Source organism: Hyla sarda, unplaced genomic scaffold (assembly GCF_029499605.1).
Source record: "Hyla sarda isolate aHylSar1 unplaced genomic scaffold, aHylSar1.hap1 scaffold_445, whole genome shotgun sequence".
NCBI lineage: Eukaryota > Metazoa > Chordata > Amphibia > Anura > Hylidae > Hyla > Hyla sarda.
In genome coordinates, this window is record NW_026610458.1 from 187,265 (window position 1) to 204,253 (window position 16,989).

Consider the following 16,989-nt stretch of genomic DNA (forward strand, 5'->3'; position numbering starts at 1 on the left):
CTAAACCCATACCATTATTGCTAAGCAGCAAGACAGGGGCCCATTGCACTCCCACGGGGCCTTTTTAAATGCAATCCATAACCCGGATTTGCCAGGAACCCTTCTTACTCCTCCTACTTGCATGTGACACTGGGCTTAGGATCTGCATAGGAAACACACACACAAGCACACACCTACCTTTGTTGCCTGCAGATGCCTCCTTGGCTGTCCCCAAACGGTATCAAACCAACACCCACGGGAAGCTGTAAGCATAGAGGACATGCCTGCACCCCATTGGACTTACCTGTGTGGGTTAAATCCGGGTTATTTGACAACCTATGGCGGTGATGGTTCTGCTCAGGCAGAGCAGTGCTGATGCTCCTCATAAAGCTGTCGCTGCTGTGAAGGTTCTAGGTGACATCACAAATCCCTATGGTTACATACACAACAAAGCTGGGTTGTTGTTGTTTACACTCTGCAAGGCCTGTGGAAGTGAGTGACATCATAGCACTGTAGTTCTGAGGGTTCAAGATGGATGCAACAATCTCCTGTTGCTTCTATGAAGGCCGTAATAGACGACATCACCAAACAGCTCCATAGTCACATACACAGCAAAGGAGAGATGTTGTTTACACCTAGTGATGTCAGTGGTATTGAGTGACATCACAGCACAGTGCTAAGGCTCCTGGGCCTGGACACAGCAGCGGCTGCAATATCTCAACGGAGAATACGTTTATATCTATGTGTGTGTGTGCGCATATATATATATATATATATATATATATATATATATATATATATATATATATATATTTCTCCGCCGAAATCACTTTTAAACCCATTTCCACCTTTTTTTCCCTTCTCTTCCTCTTACTTTTTTTTCACGTTTTTTTACGTTTTTCTCCTTTTCGCCTCTTTTCTGGGCATATTATTCTTCTTTTTCTTCTTTTTTTTCGTCTAATGCATACCCCATCAGTGCAGCAATGCTTATTCAATACCGCCAGCAGATGGAGACACTGGGGGATAATTTTCTAAGGATTTATACTGATTTTTCCTGTCTGAATTTGTCGCACAGAAAGTTGCAGGCCAAATATGTGTGACATTTCTGCGACTTTAGCTTCTAGAGCATTTTTACAACATTATACATAGGTGCTGAATACATAAAAAGCGACTGTTCAGCGACAGACAAGTCGCATCGGCTGAAAGTAGGCCAGAATGTCAGTCCATGTTGGAGCAGGTTTAGATACAGTCTAAAGCATAGATCTCAAAGTCTGTGCACAGAATTTAGCAAGGGCCTCGCACCTTCTGATGCATCAGGTAGGTGCACAATAGCATAGCCTAACCCTCTGTACTTTGGTCTATATTGATGCGGGACATAGACAGCCAGCTGATGACCAATCCATTAGTGCAATGGATGGCTGGAAGCATTTGTCTTTGCCTTTGCAATACCACAGAAGCAATGCATGGTCAATGTACAGCAATGACACACCTGTGTGAACAGCCAGGAGACCCCCCCCCCCATGTTATGTTACATAGTTACATAGTTAGTACGGTCGAAAAAAGACATATGTCCATCAAGTTCAACCAGGGAATTAAGGGGTAGGGGTGTGGCGCGATATTGGGGAAGGGATGAGATTTTATATTTCTTCATAAGCATTAATCTTATTTTGTCAATTAGGAACATTCAGCACCCACCCGCTATCAAGGCAGCTGCCTATCATGTCATGCCCTACCTGCACAGGTGTGCTGGCTACTCAAATGATCCAATTAAGGAGGCCATTTAGTCAGCAGCAGCAGAAGTCCTGTGCCTGGACGCTCCAACAGGGGCCAGACACAAGCAGAAGCAGAAGCAGCAGAAGCAGCAGCAGCACCACCTTTTGTTTTTTGGCTGCAGCAGCAGCAAGGCCCACAGGGCTGGCTAGCTGGCTAGCCAGCAAGCAGGTAGCAATGAAAGTAGGAATCTTTCTTTTTAACCCTGTAAGGGGGTGGTGCACTGTACCCGAAGATACTGCCATATCGGGTCAATGCATAGGGCGACGGAAGCAAGCTTCGAAATCGGCCCCCGTTCTCAAAAATCCATTTAATATATGGTCCCCAGATAGGGGACGTATCAGATATTAAACTGATAAGAACAGATACTACACTTGATCTTAGCCAAAAGGCCGAGAAGCGATAACCGTGAAAGGGGCGGGCCCAACAAGGTCCCCTTCATGGGCACTATCACTGCTTGCTGTCAGGGAGGCTGCCAGACAATTTTCCATGCACACTCTGGGCTGGGGGGCAGTCAACCACCAGTACACACAGCAGAACCTAAACCCATACCATTATTGCTAAGCAGCAAGACAGGGGCCCATTGCACTCCCACGGGGCCTTTTTAAATGCAATCCATAACCCGGATTTGCCAGGAACCCTTCTTACTCCTCCTACTTGCATGTGACACTGGGCTTAGGATCTGCATAGGAAACACACACACAAGCACACACCTACCTTTGTTGCCTGCAGATGCCTCCTTGGCTGTCCCCAAACGGTATCAAACCAACACCCACGGGAAGCTGTAAGCATAGAGGACATGCCTGCACCCCATTGGACTTACCTGTGTGGGTTAAATCCGGGTTATTTGACAACCTATGGCGGTGATGGTTCTGCTCAGGCAGAGCAGTGCTGATGCTCCTCATAAAGCTGTCGCTGCTGTGAAGGTTCTAGGTGACATCACAAATCCCTATGGTTACATACACAACAAAGCTGGGTTGTTGTTGTTTACACTCTGCAAGGCCTGTGGAAGTGAGTGACATCATAGCACTGTAGTTCTGAGGGTTCAAGATGGATGCAACAATCTCCTGTTGCTTCTATGAAGGCCGTAATAGACGACATCACCAAACAGCTCCATAGTCACATACACAGCAAAGGAGAGATGTTGTTTACACCTAGTGATGTCAGTGGTATTGAGTGACATCACAGCACAGTGCTAAGGCTCCTGGGCCTGGACACAGCAGCGGCTGCAATATCTCAACGGAGAATACGTTTATATCTATGTGTGTGTGTGCGCATATATATATATATATATATATATATATATATATATATATATTTCTCCGCCGAAATCACTTTTAAACCCATTTCCACCTTTTTTTCCCTTCTCTTCCTCTTACTTTTTTTTCACGTTTTTTTACGTTTTTCTCCTTTTCGCCTCTTTTCTGGGCGTATTATTCTTCTATTTCTTCTTTTTTTTCGTCTAATGCATACCCCATCAGTGCAGCAATGCTTATTCAATACCGCCAGCAGATGGAGACACTGGGGGATAATTTTCTAAGGATTTATACTGATTTTTCCTGTCTGAATTTGTCGCACAGAAAGTTGCAGGCCAAATATGTGTGACATTTCTGCGACTTTAGCTTCTAGAGCATTTTTACAACATTATACATAGGTGCTGAATACATAAAAAGCGACTGTTCAGCGACAGACAAGTCGCATCGGCTGAAAGTAGGCCAGAATGTCAGTCCATGTTGGAGCAGGTTTAGATACAGTCTAAAGCATAGATCTCAAAGTCTGTGCACAGAATTTAGCAAGGGCCTCGCACCTTCTGATGCATCAGGTAGGTGCACAATAGCATAGCCTAACCCTCTGTACTTTGGTCTATATTGATGCGGGACATAGACAGCCAGCTGATGACCAATCCATTAGTGCAATGGATGGCTGGAAGCATTTGTCTTTGCCTTTGCAATACCACAGAAGCAATGCATGGTCAATGTACAGCAATGACACACCTGTGTGAACAGCCAGGAGACCCCCCCCCCCCCCCCCCCCATGTTATGTTACATAGTTACATAGTTAGTACGGTCGAAAAAAGACATATGTCCATCAAGTTCAACCAGGGAATTAAGGGGTAGGGGTGTGGCGCGATATTGGGGAAGGGATGAGATTTTATATTTCTTCATAAGCATTAATCTTATTTTGTCAATTAGGAACATTCAGCACCCACCCGCTATCAAGGCAGCTGCCTATCATGTCATGCCCTACCTGCACAGGTGTGCTGGCTACTCAAATGATCCAATTAAGGAGGCCATTTAGTCAGCAGCAGCAGAAGTCCTGTGCCTGGACGCTCCAACAGGGGCCAGACACAAGCAGAAGCAGAAGCAGCAGAAGCAGCAGCAGCACCACCTTTTGTTTTTTGGCTGCAGCAGCAGCAAGGCCCACAGGGCTGGCTAGCTGGCTAGCCAGCAAGCAGGTAGCAATGAAAGTAGGAATCTTTCTTTTTAACCCTGTAAGGGGGTGGTGCACTGTACCCGAAGATACTGCCATATCGGGTCAATGCATAGGGCGACGGAAGCAAGCTTCGAAATCGGCCCCCGTTCTCAAAAATCCATTTAATATATGGTCCCCAGATAGGGGACGTATCAGATATTAAACTGATAAGAACAGATACTACACTTGATCTTAGCCAAAAGGCCGAGAAGCGATAACCGTGAAAGGGGCGGGCCCAACAAGGTCCCCTTCATGGGCACTATCACTGCTTGCTGTCAGGGAGGCTGCCAGACAATTTTCCATGCACACTCTGGGCTGGGGGGCAGTCAACCACCAGTACACACAGCAGAACCTAAACCCATACCATTATTGCTAAGCAGCAAGACAGGGGCCCATTGCACTCCCACGGGGCCTTTTTAAATGCAATCCATAACCCGGATTTGCCAGGAACCCTTCTTACTCCTCCTACTTGCATGTGACACTGGGCTTAGGATCTGCATAGGAAACACACACACAAGCACACACCTACCTTTGTTGCCTGCAGATGCCTCCTTGGCTGTCCCCAAACGGTATCAAACCAACACCCACGGGAAGCTGTAAGCATAGAGGACATGCCTGCACCCCATTGGACTTACCTGTGTGGGTTAAATCCGGGTTATTTGACAACCTATGGCGGTGATGGTTCTGCTCAGGCAGAGCAGTGCTGATGCTCCTCATAAAGCTGTCGCTGCTGTGAAGGTTCTAGGTGACATCACAAATCCCTATGGTTACATACACAACAAAGCTGGGTTGTTGTTGTTTACACTCTGCAAGGCCTGTGGAAGTGAGTGACATCATAGCACTGTAGTTCTGAGGGTTCAAGATGGATGCAACAATCTCCTGTTGCTTCTATGAAGGCCGTAATAGACGACATCACCAAACAGCTCCATAGTCACATACACAGCAAAGGAGAGATGTTGTTTACACCTAGTGATGTCAGTGGTATTGAGTGACATCACAGCACAGTGCTAAGGCTCCTGGGCCTGGACACAGCAGCGGCTGCAATATCTCAACGGAGAATACGTTTATATCTATGTGTGTGTGTGCGCATATATATATATATATATATATATATATATATATATATATATATATATATATATATATATTTCTCCGCCGAAATCACTTTTAAACCCATTTCCACCTTTTTTTCCCTTCTCTTCCTCTTACTTTTTTTTCACGTTTTTTTTACGTTTTTCTCCTTTTCGCCTCTTTTCTGGGCGTATTATTCTTCTTTTTCTTCTTTTTTTTCGTCTAATGCATACCCCATCAGTGCAGCAATGCTTATTCAATACCGCCAGCAGATGGAGACACTGGGGGATAATTTTCTAAGGATTTATACTGATTTTTCCTGTCTGAATTTGTCGCACAGAAAGTTGCAGGCCAAATATGTGTGACATTTCTGCGACTTTAGCTTCTAGAGCATTTTTACAACATTATACATAGGTGCTGAATACATAAAAAGCGACTGTTCAGCGACAGACAAGTCGCATCGGCTGAAAGTAGGCCAGAATGTCAGTCCATGTTGGAGCAGGTTTAGATACAGTCTAAAGCATAGATCTCAAAGTCTGTGCACAGAATTTAGCAAGGGCCTCGCACCTTCTGATGCATCAGGTAGGTGCACAATAGCATAGCCTAACCCTCTGTACTTTGGTCTATATTGATGCGGGACATAGACAGCCAGCTGATGACCAATCCATTAGTGCAATGGATGGCTGGAAGCATTTGTCTTTGCCTTTGCAATACCACAGAAGCAATGCATGGTCAATGTACAGCAATGACACACCTGTGTGAACAGCCAGGAGACCCCCCCCCCCCCCATGTTATGTTACATAGTTACATAGTTAGTACGGTCGAAAAAAGACATATGTCCATCAAGTTCAACCAGGGAATTAAGGGGTAGGGGTGTGGCGCGATATTGGGGAAGGGATGAGATTTTATATTTCTTCATAAGCATTAATCTTATTTTGTCAATTAGGAACATTCAGCACCCACCCGCTATCAAGGCAGCTGCCTATCATGTCATGCCCTACCTGCACAGGTGTGCTGGCTACTCAAATGATCCAATTAAGGAGGCCATTTAGTCAGCAGCAGCAGAAGTCCTGTGCCTGGACGCTCCAACAGGGGCCAGACACAAGCAGAAGCAGAAGCAGCAGAAGCAGCAGCAGCACCACCTTTTGTTTTTTGGCTGCAGCAGCAAGGCCCACAGGGCTGGCTAGCTGGCTAGCCAGCAAGCAGGTAGCAATGAAAGTAGGAATCTTTCTTTTTAACCCTGTAAGGGGGTGGTGCACTGTACCCGAAGATACTGCCATATCGGGTCAATGCATAGGGCGACGGAAGCAAGCTTCGAAATCGGCCCCCGTTCTCAAAAATCCATTTAATATATGGTCCCCAGATAGGGGACGTATCAGATATTAAACTGATAAGAACAGATACTACACTTGATCTTAGCCAAAAGGCCGAGAAGCGATAACCGTGAAAGGGGCGGGCCCAACAAGGTCCCCTTCATGGGCACTATCACTGCTTGCTGTCAGGGAGGCTGCCAGACAATTTTCCATGCACACTCTGGGCTGGGGGGCAGTCAACCACCAGTACACACAGCAGAACCTAAACCCATACCATTATTGCTAAGCAGCAAGACAGGGGCCCATTGCACTCCCACGGGGCCTTTTTAAATGCAATCCATAACCCGGATTTGCCAGGAACCCTTCTTACTCCTCCTACTTGCATGTGACACTGGGCTTAGGATCTGCATAGGAAACACACACACAAGCACACACCTACCTTTGTTGCCTGCAGATGCCTCCTTGGCTGTCCCCAAACGGTATCAAACCAACACCCACGGGAAGCTGTAAGCATAGAGGACATGCCTGCACCCCATTGGACTTACCTGTGTGGGTTAAATCCGGGTTATTTGACAACCTATGGCGGTGATGGTTCTGCTCAGGCAGAGCAGTGCTGATGCTCCTCATAAAGCTGTCGCTGCTGTGAAGGTTCTAGGTGACATCACAAATCCCTATGGTTACATACACAACAAAGCTGGGTTGTTGTTGTTTACACTCTGCAAGGCCTGTGGAAGTGAGTGACATCATAGCACTGTAGTTCTGAGGGTTCAAGATGGATGCAACAATCTCCTGTTGCTTCTATGAAGGCCGTAATAGACGACATCACCAAACAGCTCCATAGTCACATACACAGCAAAGGAGAGATGTTGTTTACACCTAGTGATGTCAGTGGTATTGAGTGACATCACAGCACAGTGCTAAGGCTCCTGGGCCTGGACACAGCAGCGGCTGCAATATCTCAACGGAGAATACGTTTATATCTATGTGTGTGTGTGCGCATATATATATATATATATATATATATATATATATATATATATATATATATATATATATATTTCTCCGCCGAAATCACTTTTAAACCCATTTCCACCTTTTTTTCCCTTCTCTTCCTCTTACTTTTTTTTCACGTTTTTTTTACGTTTTTCTCCTTTTCGCCTCTTTTCTGGGCGTATTATTCTTCTTTTTCTTCTTTTTTTTCGTCTAATGCATACCCCATCAGTGCAGCAATGCTTATTCAATACCGCCAGCAGATGGAGACACTGGGGGATAATTTTCTAAGGATTTATACTGATTTTTCCTGTCTGAATTTGTCGCACAGAAAGTTGCAGGCCAAATATGTGTGACATTTCTGCGACTTTAGCTTCTAGAGCATTTTTACAACATTATACATAGGTGCTGAATACATAAAAAGCGACTGTTCAGCGACAGACAAGTCGCATCGGCTGAAAGTAGGCCAGAATGTCAGTCCATGTTGGAGCAGGTTTAGATACAGTCTAAAGCATAGATCTCAAAGTCTGTGCACAGAATTTAGCAAGGGCCTCGCACCTTCTGATGCATCAGGTAGGTGCACAATAGCATAGCCTAACCCTCTGTACTTTGGTCTATATTGATGCGGGACATAGACAGCCAGCTGATGACCAATCCATTAGTGCAATGGATGGCTGGAAGCATTTGTCTTTGCCTTTGCAATACCACAGAAGCAATGCATGGTCAATGTACAGCAATGACACACCTGTGTGAACAGCCAGGAGACCCCCCCCCCCCCCATGTTATGTTACATAGTTACATAGTTAGTACGGTCGAAAAAAGACATATGTCCATCAAGTTCAACCAGGGAATTAAGGGGTAGGGGTGTGGCGCGATATTGGGGAAGGGATGAGATTTTATATTTCTTCATAAGCATTAATCTTATTTTGTCAATTAGGAACATTCAGCACCCACCCGCTATCAAGGCAGCTGCCTATCATGTCATGCCCTACCTGCACAGGTGTGCTGGCTACTCAAATGATCCAATTAAGGAGGCCATTTAGTCAGCAGCAGCAGAAGTCCTGTGCCTGGACGCTCCAACAGGGGCCAGACACAAGCAGAAGCAGAAGCAGCAGAAGCAGCAGCAGCACCACCTTTTGTTTTTTGGCTGCAGCAGCAAGGCCCACAGGGCTGGCTAGCTGGCTAGCCAGCAAGCAGGTAGCAATGAAAGTAGGAATCTTTCTTTTTAACCCTGTAAGGGGGTGGTGCACTGTACCCGAAGATACTGCCATATCGGGTCAATGCATAGGGCGACGGAAGCAAGCTTCGAAATCGGCCCCCGTTCTCAAAAATCCATTTAATATATGGTCCCCAGATAGGGGACGTATCAGATATTAAACTGATAAGAACAGCAGATACTACACTTGATCTTAGCCAAAAGGCCGAGAAGCGATAACCGTGAAAGGGGCGGGCCCAACAAGGTCCCCTTCATGGGCACTATCACTGCTTGCTGTCAGGGAGGCTGCCAGACAATTTTCCATGCACACTCTGGGCTGGGGGGCAGTCAACCACCAGTACACACAGCAGAACCTAAACCCATACCATTATTGCTAAGCAGCAAGACAGGGGCCCATTGCACTCCCACGGGGCCTTTTTAAATGCAATCCATAACCCGGATTTGCCAGGAACCCTTCTTACTCCTCCTACTTGCATGTGACACTGGGCTTAGGATCTGCATAGGAAACACACACACAAGCACACACCTACCTTTGTTGCCTGCAGATGCCTCCTTGGCTGTCCCCAAACGGTATCAAACCAACACCCACGGGAAGCTGTAAGCATAGAGGACATGCCTGCACCCCATTGGACTTACCTGTGTGGGTTAAATCCGGGTTATTTGACAACCTATGGCGGTGATGGTTCTGCTCAGGCAGAGCAGTGCTGATGCTCCTCATAAAGCTGTCGCTGCTGTGAAGGTTCTAGGTGACATCACAAATCCCTATGGTTACATACACAACAACTGGGTTGTTGTTGTTTACACTCTGCAAGGCCTGTGGAAGTGAGTGACATCATAGCACTGTAGTTCTGAGGGTTCAAGATGGATGCAACAATCTCCTGTTGCTTCTATGAAGGCCGTAATAGACGACATCACCAAACAGCTCCATAGTCACATACACAGCAAAGGAGAGATGTTGTTTACACCTAGTGATGTCAGTGGTATTGAGTGACATCACAGCACAGTGCTAAGGCTCCTGGGCCTGGACACAGCAGCGGCTGCAATATCTCAACGGAGAATACGTTTATATCTATGTGTGTGTGTGCGCATATATATATATATATATATATATATATATATATATATATTTCTCCGCCGAAATCACTTTTAAACCCATTTCCACCTTTTTTTCCCTTCTCTTCCTCTTACTTTTTTTTCACGTTTTTTTACGTTTTTCTCCTTTTCGCCTCTTTTCTGGGCGTATTATTCTTCTATTTCTTCTTTTTTTTCGTCTAATGCATACCCCATCAGTGCAGCAATGCTTATTCAATACCGCCAGCAGATGGAGACACTGGGGGATAATTTTCTAAGGATTTATACTGATTTTTCCTGTCTGAATTTGTCGCACAGAAAGTTGCAGGCCAAATATGTGTGACATTTCTGCGACTTTAGCTTCTAGAGCATTTTTACAACATTATACATAGGTGCTGAATACATAAAAAGCGACTGTTCAGCGACAGACAAGTCGCATCGGCTGAAAGTAGGCCAGAATGTCAGTCCATGTTGGAGCAGGTTTAGATACAGTCTAAAGCATAGATCTCAAAGTCTGTGCACAGAATTTAGCAAGGGCCTCGCACCTTCTGATGCATCAGGTAGGTGCACAATAGCATAGCCTAACCCTCTGTACTTTGGTCTATATTGATGCGGGACATAGACAGCCAGCTGATGACCAATCCATTAGTGCAATGGATGGCTGGAAGCATTTGTCTTTGCCTTTTTCAATACCACAGAAGCAATGCATGGTCAATGTACAGCAATGACACACCTGTGTGAACAGCCAGGAGACCCCCCCCCCCCCCCCCCCCCATGTTATGTTACATAGTTACATAGTTAGTACGGTCGAAAAAAGACATATGTCCATCAAGTTCAACCAGGGAATTAAGGGGTAGGGGTGTGGCGCGATATTGGGGAAGGGATGAGATTTTATATTTCTTCATAAGCATTAATCTTATTTTGTCAATTAGGAACATTCAGCACCCACCCGCTATCAAGGCAGCTGCCTATCATGTCATGCCCTACCTGCACAGGTGTGCTGGCTACTCAAATGATCCAATTAAGGAGGCCATTTAGTCAGCAGCAGCAGAAGTCCTGTGCCTGGACGCTCCAACAGGGGCCAGACACAAGCAGAAGCAGAAGCAGCAGCAGCACCACCTTTTGTTTTTTGGCTGCAGCAGCAGCAAGGCCCACAGGGCTGGCTAGCTGGCTAGCCAGCAAGCAGGTAGCAATGAAAGTAGGAATCTTTCTTTTTAACCCTGTAAGGGGGTGGTGCACTGTACCCGAAGATACTGCCATATCGGGTCAATGCATAGGGCGACGGAAGCAAGCTTCGAAATCGGCCCCCGTTCTCAAAAATCCATTTAATATATGGTCCCCAGATAGGGGACGTATCAGATATTAAACTGATAAGAACAGATTTTTTACTTTTAGATATAATATTCTTAGACTAAAAGACCTTACGCAGTCCAGATTATACTTAGTCTGCTAAAAGCATATTCCACAGATGTAGATTCCAAAGACTTTTAGCCACTTTGTGACCTAATCTTTTTTTATCCAATAAATAGAAAACATACATCTCACTAAGAGCTAGGCGAACACAATCTTTAGAGGTAATAGTGTCTCTTTTAAAAAGAAGAATATTCCTCGTCTTCCATAGTGCAATTTTAATACAATTTATACTAATCCACAAAACCCGAGACTTTTCCACAGATAAAACATTATAAAATCCATATAAAATAACTTCATGATTTAAAAAATTAAGATCAGAAATGAATTTTAGTAAGGGTCCTATCAAATGCCATATCTCTTGGGCGTAAAAACAGTTCCAAAAAAGGTGTAAAACTGTTTCCTCACTAGGACACCCCATTCTCGGGCACTTTGCACTACGACACAATCCTCTTCTGTGTTGGAATTCTCTGGTAGGCAAACATTGATGTGCTATCTGCCAGGCCAGATCTTTTAAGTCATTAGATAAGAATCCCATATTCACCATCCTCCAAACTCTTAGAGATTTCTCAGTGGAATAATTAGATATTAAGCAAATCTGTTCTATCTTCCTGATTTCAGGAACTAATTTTCGTGCATTACTATAAATTTCTTGACTAAAATTAGCAATGCCATAAATACGAATAATCTTTTCTAAAACCACATAGTGCGCTGGGGGAATAAATAAGATTGGGGACGTTAAAGGTAAGGTTATCCACTTTCTTTTTCTAAAAATGTGACCTGCAGCATATTTTAAAAAATAAGACCAATAACAGTTTCTTTGCAAGCCATTAAAACACATAGAAAAAAAGTGAATATATAAAAACCTTTTTAAATCAGGCACATCCTTACCCCCCAATTTCTTTGTCTTCATCATTACATCTCTCCTGAGTTTATCCATTTTAGACCCCCATAAAAAATGAAAGCAAATCTTGTTTAAAAACTTTAAGGTGCGTTCACTCGGTGGGAAAACCAAGCTTAAATATAGCATGATAGGTAGCAACAAAGCTTTCATTATCAGTACTTTTCCTTCTATTGTTAATTTCCTCATTTTCCAAAAACTTATTTTCTTTTGCACTTTCTCTTTGACGATGGACCAGCTTTCCTCTCCATTATTTTCATTGTCAAAGATGACACCCAAGATTTTGATTTTATCATATTGCACATTCACCTCCGTATTGCCCCAATTCCCTATTGCAAAGCAATCACATTTATTTTTATTTAATTTGAAGCCAGAGCCCTCACAAAAAAATTCTGTCTGTCTGATAGCACGTTTCAGGGATGGTTCATCTGGACATAGAATATTAACATCATCCATGTATGCTATCGTCTTTACGCTCTGTCCTCCACTTCCAGGGATTGGCACTCCTCTAATGAGCTTATCTTTTCTCAAAACATTCAACAGAGGTTCTATTGCACATATGAAAAGAATGGGTGATAGGGGGCACCCCTGTTTCACCCCAGACTGTAAACATACCTCTTGGGATAAAAAACCGTTAATTAAAATACGACTAAAACAGTTTTTATATAAAAGTGCAATTTTTCCAACAATAAAATCAGGAAAATTCATTTTCTTTAAAACCAACCATAAAAAATCATGAGAAACACGGTCATAAGCCTTTTGAAAATCCAAGGATAAAATTGCCAATTTCTGATCACATTGTTTCTGATACCATAAAACATCTTTTACAAGGTTTAGATGATCACTTATTTTCCTTCCAGGTACTCCGCATACTTGGTCACTGTGTATAACCTTAGAAATTACCTGCTTGAGCCTATTTGCTAAAATTTTTGCTAAAACCTTATAGTCTGTATTTAGCAGGGTAATAGGCCTCCAATTTTCTAATTTAGAGATGTCTCCTTTTTTAAAAATCAGAGTAACAACACCATCTCTCCAGGACGCAGGTAAAATCTCAGATTTAAAAGCACAGTTAAAAATACCTAAAAGATCATCTTTTAAAATGGACCAAAAACACAGATAAAATTCAACTGGCAACCCATCCGAACCAGGTGTTTTACCATTTAAAAAACTCTTAAAAGTGCTTAAAAGTTCAGGTAAAAAGATTTCATCACAAAGGCTCTCTTGGTCAGTTTTGTCAAGTTTTGAATCCAAGGTATCTAAAACATCATTAGTAAAGGAAATATCAATATCTTTTTTATTAAAAAGCTCCTGATAAAATACTTGTGCTTCTCGCAACATCTCTTCATTAGTTATCTTCCCTTCTATTACAGATATCATTTCTTTCTTTCCCACCACCTTCTTAAAAAAGAATCTCGAACACTTTTCATCATTCTCCAGACATTGCACCTTGCTGTTAAAAATCATTTCTTTTCCTTTTTGACTAATGGCATTTTTTATTTCATTCTTTGTCTGAGCAATAACATCATCCATCTCAAGCCCGGCTTGCTTTAGTTTATAATATGTTTGGATTTTAGTGTTTAACATTTTAAACCATAACTTTTTCTCCTTAGCCTTTTGGATGCCCACACGGATAAAAAACAGTTTAGTCCACTTTTTAACATCCTCCCACCAATCCAAAATATTTTTATATTGGGATTGACGCAATCTCCATTTGTTATAAGCAGCAATAAAATCATTTTTTGTTTTCATGTCCTCTAATAAAGTAGTGTTGAGCTTCCAAACGCCTCTGCCTTTCTCTAGGCCAGGTAAAGTGACATGTGCATGTAATAACTTATGATCAGAGAAAATATTCGATAAAAGAGAAACCTCAACTAGATTAAAACTTTCCGATAAAAAAATAAAATCAATCCTGGATTTGCAGACATTATTTTCCCATGTGTAACCAGGGTCGTCTGGGTATTTTCTCCTCCAGACATCGGTAAAGTTAAAATCCTCAGTCATACTCTTAATCTGTTTCTCTGTTTTATCCACTCTGACATGCACACTTCCACTCTCACGATGATCACCACTCATACAACAATTAAAATCTCCAGCCATTAAAATAGGTGTTGAACCTGGGATAAAAGCCTGAATATCATTAATCAAGTCGGCTCTCTCATTTTTTTCAGGAGAAGCATAGATGTTAAAAAGCTTAATCTCTGAGCCATTGTACTTAATATTAACTAATAGCGCTCTACCAGGTATAATTTCTAAGAAGGACAAAACTTGTACATCTGAACCTCTAAACAAGATCCCAACACCTGAAGATCTGTTCAGATTGTCACCCGACCAGACCGATGGTCCCAAAGTCCAGCTACGACAAAGGTCCTCATAATTTGGACTATGTTCAATTCCACATTCTTGTAAAAAGAACAGAGAACAGTCCAAGGTCTCTAAAAAACTAAACAAAGCAGCCCTTCTCGTAGGGCTCTTTAGACCTCTCACATTAAGAGAGGAGCACTTTAAGGAAGCTATTCGCTACTGGAGTTTGAGTCCGATATGAAACCCACAGGTGACTCCGGGCTTTCGAACTCTTTGATATTTTTTGGATCGGACGCTGATCTTATAGAAGGCCTCCATGCATGTTGACTGTCCTCACATTCGTCTGAGCTTTTTTTGACAGGCCGTTTAATGCCAAGTTGTGGCTCATCTCCAAGTTCCTTCTTCCGCTTGATCTCCTTCACGCCAACCTCCATGGCTTCACTGCTCACTAGTGACCCTCCACCACCAGAACCCTCCACAGAAGGTCTCCCCTCTGTCTCAGGCACAGCAGAAAGGTCCATAAGCTCCGCCACGACATGAGAAGTTACAGCCGGCTTTTCTGAAGGCGCCTCAGACCGCTGGGGTGCTTTCGCAGGTGGTACTTCAGCTTGCACTACACCCACTCTCCCCGCTACACGGTCAGCCCACGATCTAGCTACACTGGAACGGAGACTGCAATCTTTAAAGGCATGGCCTTCTTCACCACAAATGTTGCAGACGATTTTAGCACAGTCCTTAGAAACATGGCCTTCTTGATTGCACCGACCACAGCGAACTGTAGTGTCCGTGCAAACTTCCATAGTATGTCCGAATTTCTTACATTTCCTACAAAAAGTAGGCATCTCGGGATAAAACAAATAGCCCTTATCCCGACCGATAGAAAAGTTGGAGGGTGGATGACACAACCCTCCAATGCCAGTAGCATCCTCCTTCATTTTCACAAAAAACTTATGTTTCCCCGTCCATAGGTCTTCTGAATTCATCACCTTATGGGAATACTTAACAGAACTGCAGTATTTCCCCAAAAAGAGCTCAATATGGGACACAGTCACAAAGGGATTGTGCATACACACAACTAGAGGAATATCGCCTCCAGTATACAACACTGTGACCGTGATCCCATCAAGCTCAGCAAGGTCTTGATTGCTTTTCAGCTTCTCAAAAAGATTCTGGCATGCATAAGCAGAGTCCAGAGTTAGGATGAAGCTGCCCTTCCGAGGATCTCTGAGACAGACGATGTTCTCTTTCTTCACCCCAAGAAGCTTGTAGAGAGTTTCTTTCACAAAATAAGAAAGTTGGACGAGTTCTTGCTTGTCTTCATCAACATCAAAGCGAAAGGAAAAACGAATCCGCGTTTCACCGGATGTAAGGTAACGGATGCGAACACCCATCTTGTCGATCGCCTTTTCGGTTCCTCGTAGCAGCCCCCCTTGGAGAAGGTAGGACAAACTCCCAGGATCCTCCTGACCAGACACTTGATCTAGCCAAAAGGCCGAGAAGCGATAACCGTGAAAGGGGCGGGCCCAACAAGGTCCCCTTCATGGGCACTATCACTGCTTGCTGTCAGGGAGGCTGCCAGACAATTTTCCATGCACACTCTGGGCTGGGGGGCAGTCAACCACCAGTACACACAGCAGAACCTAAACCCATACCATTATTGCTAAGCAGCAAGACAGGGGCCCATTGCACTCCCACGGGGCCTTTTTAAATGCAATCCATAACCCGGATTTGCCAGGAACCCTTCTTACTCCTCCTACTTGCATGTGACACTGGGCTTAGGATCTGCATAGGAAACACACACACAAGCACACACCTACCTTTGTTGCCTGCAGATGCCTCCTTGGCTGTCCCCAAACGGTATCAAACCAACACCCACGGGAAGCTGTAAGCATAGAGGACATGCCTGCACCCCATTGGACTTACCTGTGTGGGTTAAATCCGGGTTATTTGACAACCTATGGCGGTGATGGTTCTGCTCAGGCAGAGCAGTGCTGATGCTCCTCATAAAGCTGTCGCTGCTGTGAAGGTTCTAGGTGACATCACAAATCCCTATGGTTACATACACAACAAAGCTGGGTTGTTGTTGTTTACACTCTGCAAGGCCTGTGGAAGTGAGTGACATCATAGCACTGTAGTTCTGAGGGTTCAAGATGGATGCAACAATCTCCTGTTGCTTCTATGAAGGCCGTAATAGACGACATCACCAAACAGCTCCATAGTCACATACACAGCAAAGGAGAGATGTTGTTTACACCTAGTGATGTCAGTGGTATTGAGTGACATCACAGCACAGTGCTAAGGCTCCTGGGCCTGGACACAGCAGCGGCTGCAATATCTCAACGGAGAATACGTTTATATCTATGTGTGTGTGTGCGCATATATATATATATATATATATATATATATATATATATTTCTCCGCCGAAATCACTTTTAAACCCATTTCCACCTTTTTTTCCCTTCTCTTCCTCTTACTTTTTTTTCAAGTTTTTTTA

The 16,989-nt window shown here is 43.8% G+C and overlaps 4 non-coding genes and 1 pseudogene across 4 annotated transcripts; all 5 read right to left on the reverse strand.

The window, feature by feature from the left end:
* Positions 1–1,962: 1,962 nt before the first annotated feature.
* Positions 1,963–2,153, reverse strand: LOC130334794 (U2 spliceosomal RNA). Its single transcript, XR_008876538.1, has one exon. It is a non-coding gene; the product is annotated as a U2 spliceosomal RNA (small nuclear RNA).
* A 2,093-nt stretch (positions 2,154–4,246) lies between these two features.
* LOC130334795 (U2 spliceosomal RNA) lies at positions 4,247–4,437 on the reverse strand. The gene has a single exon (XR_008876539.1). It is a non-coding gene; the product is annotated as a U2 spliceosomal RNA (small nuclear RNA).
* A 2,103-nt stretch (positions 4,438–6,540) lies between these two features.
* LOC130334796 (U2 spliceosomal RNA) lies at positions 6,541–6,731 on the reverse strand. The gene has a single exon (XR_008876540.1). It is a non-coding gene; the product is annotated as a U2 spliceosomal RNA (small nuclear RNA).
* A 2,103-nt stretch (positions 6,732–8,834) lies between these two features.
* LOC130334827 (U2 spliceosomal RNA) lies at positions 8,835–9,028 on the reverse strand. The gene has a single exon (XR_008876568.1). It is a non-coding gene; the product is annotated as a U2 spliceosomal RNA (small nuclear RNA).
* Positions 9,029–11,110: 2,082 nt separating this feature from the next.
* LOC130334831 (U2 spliceosomal RNA) lies at positions 11,111–11,286 on the reverse strand (annotated as a pseudogene).
* Positions 11,287–16,989: the final 5,703 nt, after the last annotated feature.